The sequence below is a fragment of the Brienomyrus brachyistius genome, unplaced genomic scaffold, assembly GCF_023856365.1.
Source record: "Brienomyrus brachyistius isolate T26 unplaced genomic scaffold, BBRACH_0.4 scaffold355, whole genome shotgun sequence".
Lineage (NCBI taxonomy): Eukaryota > Metazoa > Chordata > Actinopteri > Osteoglossiformes > Mormyridae > Brienomyrus > Brienomyrus brachyistius.
In genome coordinates, this window is record NW_026042630.1 from 32501 (window position 1) to 37500 (window position 5000).

Consider the following 5000-nt stretch of genomic DNA (forward strand, 5'->3'; position numbering starts at 1 on the left):
GAATTCTCGGGGGGCGTCGCAGCCACCGGCCTCGGGGCCTCCGACTCCTCCCTGTCCTCCTGGCATCTGAAAGATCAGCAATCACGTAAACAGACATGAGAGAAAATTCAAAAGGCAAAGATGACGGCCTGCCTTACCTCAGCACAGCTGCCCAACCTCAGAGAGCATATCATGACCGTGCTTTTTTTTTTTTATGATTTAAAAAAAAAAAAAAAAAAAAAAAAAAAAAAGAAAAACGGAGGGAAGCCGGGGACCGGCGCCACGGACAGAGTCGGTCCCCTCACGACACCGGCTGATCGCCTGACAAGCGGCGCAGGCTCTCGGTCTGATAAGCGGAACACCGATCAGCTCTGTCTTTCAACAGCAGGGGGCAGTAGAGGTGCACCGTTCCCAGAAACACTGCAATACCGGGTCGATGCGTGGAGCGGACGGGGGCAAGCCCCACTTCCGGCTCCCTGTTCCAAAAATCCGTTTAATATGTGTCCCCTCCATGGGGGACGTATCAGATATTAAACTGATAAGAACAGATACTACACTTGATCTTAGCCAAAAGGCCGAGAAGCGATGCCCGCAGACTGCGCCCCGCCGGGCTCCGGCATGCGGGACGCCGACGGAGCCGGCGCGGCTGGGTCCTCGCCAGCCTCTCTGGGAGGTGGCGCCCGGCGAGACCACGCACGATCCCAGAGGATCCCAGAAACACGCCACTGGGCAGATAGAGCCGGCCGCTAAGCCGGGCACAGTCTTACTTTGATACAGCGGCGGTGCAGCTCTGCTTGCGCAGAGCCTCCAAAAATACAGTGAACTCATCGCTATCCCTCTCCACGGAAATCTTTAGTAAAAGGCGAAAGATTTATACGGGATGAAGAGAGGACCCGAGTCGATGCAGAGCCGTCGCTCAGCAGGTGGCCGCTAGCCGGGCCTCCGTGACGCCCCCGCTCGGGGGTTGAATTCTCGGGGGCGTCGCAGCCACCGGCCTCGGGGCCCCGACTCCTCCCTGTCCTCCTGGCATCTGAAAGATCAGCAATCACGTAAACAGACATGAGAGAAAATTCAAAAGGCAAAGATGACGGCCTGCCTTACCTCAGCACAGCTGCCCAACCCTCAGAGAGCATATCATGACCGTGCTTTTTTTTTTTTATGATTTAAAAAAAAAAAAAAAAAAAAAAAAAAAAAGAAAAACGGAGGGAAGCGGGGACCGGCGCACGGACAGAGTCGGTCCCCTCACGACACCGGCTGATCGCCTGACAAGCGGCGCAGGCTCTCGGTCTGATAAGCGGAACACCGATCAGCTCTGTCTTTCAACAGCAGGGGGCAGTAGAGGTGCACCGTTCCCAGAAACACTGCAATACCGGGTCGATGCGTGGAGCGGACGGGGCAAGCCCCACTTCCGGCTCCCTGTTCCAAAAATCCGTTTAATATGTGGTCCCCTCCATGGGGGACGTATCAGATATTAAACTGATAAGAACAGATACTACACTTGATCTTAGCCAAAAGGCCGAGAAGCGATGCCCGCAGACTGCGCCCCGCCGGGCTCCGGCATGCGGGACGCCGACGGAGCCGGCGCGGCTGGGTCCCTCGCCAGCCTCTCTGGGAGGTGGCGCCGGCGAGACCACGCACGATCCCAGAGGATCCCAGAAACACGCCACTGGGGCAGATAGAGCCGGCCGCTAAGCGGGCACAGTCTTACTTTGATACAGCGCGGTGCAGCTCTGCTTGCGCAGAGCCTCCAAAAATACAGTGAACTCATCGCTATCCCTCTCCACGGAAATCTTTAGTAATAGGCGAAAGATTTATACGGGATGAAGAGAGACCCGAGTCGATGCAGAGCCGTCGCTCAGCAGGGTGGCCGCTAGCCGGGCCTCCGTGACGCCCCCGCTCGGGGTTGAATTCTCGGGGGCGTCGCAGCCACCGGCCTCGGGGGCCCCGACTCCTCCCTGTCCTCCTGGCATCTGAAAGATCAGCAATCACGTAAACAGACATGAGAGAAAATTCAAAAGGCAAAGATGACGGCCTGCCTTACCTCAGCACAGCTGCCCAACCCTCAGAGAGCATATCATGGACCGTGCTTTTTTTTTTTTTATGATTTAAAAAAAAAAAAAAAAAAAAAAAAAAAAAAAGAAAAACGGAGGGAAGCGGGGACCGGCGCACGGACAGAGTCGGTCCCTCACGACACCGGGCTGATCGCCTGACAAGCGGCGCAGGCTCTCGGTCTGATAAGCGGAACACCGATCAGCTCTGTCTTTCAACAGCAGGGGGCAGTAGAGGTGCACCCGTTCCCAGAAACACTGCAATACCGGGTCGATGCGTGGAGCGGACGGGGCAAGCCCCACTTCCGGCTCCCTGTTCCAAAAATCCGTTTAATATGTGGTCCCCTCCATGGGGGGACGTATCAGATATTAAACTGATAAGAACAGATACTACACTTGATCTTAGCCAAAAGGCCGAGAAGCGATGCCCGCAGACTGCGCCCCGCCGGGCTCCGGCATGCGGGACGCCGACGGAGCCGGCGCGGCTGGGTCCTCGCCAGCCTCTCTGGGAGGGTGGCGCCCGGCGAGACCACGCACGATCCCAGAGGATCCCAGAAACACGCCACTGGGCAGATAGAGCGGCCGCTAAGCCGGGCACAGTCTTACTTTGATACAGCGGCGGTGCAGCTCTGCTTGCGCAGAGCCTCCAAAAATACAGTGAACTCATCGCTATCCCTCTCCACGGAAATCTTTAGTAAAAGGCGAAAGATTTATACGGGATGAAGAGAGCCCGAGTCGATGCAGAGCCGTCGCTCAGCAGGTGGCCGCTAGCCGGGCCTCCGTGACGCCCCCGCTCGGGGTTGAATTCTCGGGGGCGTCGCAGCCACCGGCCTCGGGGCCCCGACTCCTCCCTGTCCTCCTGGCATCTGAAAGATCAGCAATCACGTAAACAGACATGAGAGAAAATTCAAAAGGCAAAGATGACGGCCTGCCTTACCTCAGCACAGCTGCCCAACCCTCAGAGAGCATATCATGACCGTGCTTTTTTTTTTTTATGATTTAAAAAAAAAAAAAAAAAAAAAAAAAAAAAGAAAAACGGAGGGAAGCGGAGACCGGCGCACGGACAGAGTCGGTCCCTCACGACACCGGCTGATCGCCTGACAAGCGGCGCAGGCTCTCGGTCTGATAAGGCGGAACACCGATCAGCTCTGTCTTTCAACAGCAGGGGGCAGTAGAGGTGCACCGTTCCCAGAAACACTGCAATACCGGGTCGATGCGTGGAGCGGACGGGGCAAGCCCCACTTCCGGCTCCCTGTTCCAAAAATCCGTTTAATATGTGGTCCCCTCCATGGGGGACGTATCAGATATTAAACTGATAAGAACAGATACTACACTTGATCTTAGCCAAAAGGCGAGAAGCGATGCCCGCAGACTGCGCCCCGCCGGGCTCCGGCATGCGGGACGCCGACGGAGCCGGCGCGGCTGGGTCCTCGCCAGCCTCTCTGGGAGGTGGCGCCCGGCGAGACCACGCACGATCCCAGAGGATCCCAGAAACACGCCACTGGGCAGATAGAGCCGAGCCGCTAAGCCGGGCACAGTCTTACTTTGATACAGCGGCGGTGCAGCTCTGCTTGCGCAGAGCCTCCAAAAATACAGTGAACTCATCGCTATCCCTCTCCACGGAAATCTTTAGTAAAAGGCGAAAGATTTATACGGGATGAAGAGAGACCCGAGTCGATGCAGAGCCGTCGCTCAGCAGGTGGCCGCTAGCCGGGCCTCCGTGACGCCCCCGCTCGGGGTTGAATTCTCGGGGGCGTCGCAGCCACCGGCCTCGGGGCCCCGACTCCTCCCTGTCCTCCTGGCATCTGAAAGATCAGCAATCACGTAAACAGACATGAGAGAAAATTCAAAAGGCAAAGATGACGGCCTGCCTTACCTCAGCACAGCTGCCCAACCCTCAGAGAGCATATCATGACCGTGCTTTTTTTTTTTTTATGATTTAAAAAAAAAAAAAAAAAAAAAAAAAAAAAAGAAAAACGGAGGGAAGCGGGGACCGGCGCACGGACAGAGTCGGTCCCTCACGACACCGGCTGATCGCCTGACAAGCGGCGCAGGCTCTCGGTCTGATAAGCGGAACACCGATCAGCTCTGTCTTTCAACAGCAGGGGGCAGTAGAGGTGCACCGTTCCCAGAAACACTGCAATACCGGGTCGATGCGTGGAGCGGACGGGGCAAGCCCCACTTCCGGCTCCCTGTTCCAAAAATCGTTTAATATGTGGTCCCCTCCATGGGGGACGTATCAGATATTAAACTGATAAGAACAGATACTACACTTGATCTTAGCCAAAAGGCCGAGAAGCGATGCCCGCAGACTGCGCCCCGCCGGGCTCCGGCATGCGGGACGCCGACGGAGCCGGCGCGGCTGGGTCCTCGCCAGCCTCTCTGGGAGGTGGCGCCCGGCGAGACCACGCACGATCCCAGAGGATCCCAGAAACACGCCACTGGGCAGATAGAGCCGGCCGCTAAGCCGGGCACAGTCTTACTTTGATACAGCGGCGGTGCAGCTCTGCTTGCGCAGAGCCTCCAAAAATACAGTGAACTCATCGCTATCCCTCTCCACGGAAATCTTTAGTAAAAGGCGAAAGATTTATACGGGGATGAAGAGAGACCCGAGTCGATGCAGAGCCGTCGCTCAGCAGGTGGCCGCTAGCCGGGCCTCCGTGACGCCCCCGCTCGGGGTTGAATTCTCGGGGGCGTCGCAGCCACCGGCCTCGGGGCCCCGACTCCTCCCTGTCCTCCTGGCATCTGAAAGATCAGCAATCACGTAAACAGACATGAGAGAAAATTCAAAAGGCAAAGATGACGGCCTGCCTTACCTCAGCACAGCTGCCCAACCCTCAGAGAGCATATCATGACCGTGCTTTTTTTTTTTTTATGATTTAAAAAAAAAAAAAAAAAAAAAAAAAAAAAGAAAAACGGAGGGAAGCGGGGACCGGCGGCACGGACAGAGTCGGTCCCTCACGACACCGGCTG

The 5000-nt window shown here is 56.4% G+C and overlaps 10 non-coding genes across 10 annotated transcripts; all 10 read right to left on the reverse strand.

Moving 5' to 3' along the window:
* Nucleotides 1-374: 374 nt before the first annotated feature.
* Nucleotides 375-566, reverse strand: LOC125728634 (U2 spliceosomal RNA). The gene has a single exon (XR_007389214.1). It is a non-coding gene; the product is annotated as a U2 spliceosomal RNA (small nuclear RNA).
* A 199-nt stretch (nt 567-765) lies between these two features.
* On the reverse strand, nt 766-880 carry LOC125728769 (U5 spliceosomal RNA). The gene has a single exon (XR_007389349.1). It is a non-coding gene; the product is annotated as a U5 spliceosomal RNA (small nuclear RNA).
* Nucleotides 881-1315: 435 nt separating this feature from the next.
* LOC125728803 (U2 spliceosomal RNA) lies at nt 1316-1507 on the reverse strand. Its single transcript, XR_007389382.1, has one exon. It is a non-coding gene; the product is annotated as a U2 spliceosomal RNA (small nuclear RNA).
* Nucleotides 1508-1705: 198 nt separating this feature from the next.
* Nucleotides 1706-1819, reverse strand: LOC125728776 (U5 spliceosomal RNA). Its single transcript, XR_007389356.1, has one exon. It is a non-coding gene; the product is annotated as a U5 spliceosomal RNA (small nuclear RNA).
* Nucleotides 1820-2259: 440 nt separating this feature from the next.
* Nucleotides 2260-2453, reverse strand: LOC125728665 (U2 spliceosomal RNA). Its single transcript, XR_007389244.1, has one exon. It is a non-coding gene; the product is annotated as a U2 spliceosomal RNA (small nuclear RNA).
* A 199-nt stretch (nt 2454-2652) lies between these two features.
* LOC125728774 (U5 spliceosomal RNA) lies at nt 2653-2765 on the reverse strand. The gene has a single exon (XR_007389353.1). It is a non-coding gene; the product is annotated as a U5 spliceosomal RNA (small nuclear RNA).
* Nucleotides 2766-3199: 434 nt separating this feature from the next.
* Nucleotides 3200-3390, reverse strand: LOC125728668 (U2 spliceosomal RNA). The gene has a single exon (XR_007389248.1). It is a non-coding gene; the product is annotated as a U2 spliceosomal RNA (small nuclear RNA).
* A 200-nt stretch (nt 3391-3590) lies between these two features.
* Nucleotides 3591-3704, reverse strand: LOC125728709 (U5 spliceosomal RNA). The gene has a single exon (XR_007389288.1). It is a non-coding gene; the product is annotated as a U5 spliceosomal RNA (small nuclear RNA).
* A 435-nt stretch (nt 3705-4139) lies between these two features.
* Nucleotides 4140-4330, reverse strand: LOC125728654 (U2 spliceosomal RNA). The gene has a single exon (XR_007389233.1). It is a non-coding gene; the product is annotated as a U2 spliceosomal RNA (small nuclear RNA).
* A 199-nt stretch (nt 4331-4529) lies between these two features.
* Nucleotides 4530-4644, reverse strand: LOC125728775 (U5 spliceosomal RNA). Its single transcript, XR_007389354.1, has one exon. It is a non-coding gene; the product is annotated as a U5 spliceosomal RNA (small nuclear RNA).
* Between the last annotated feature and the right edge of the window lie 356 nt (nt 4645-5000).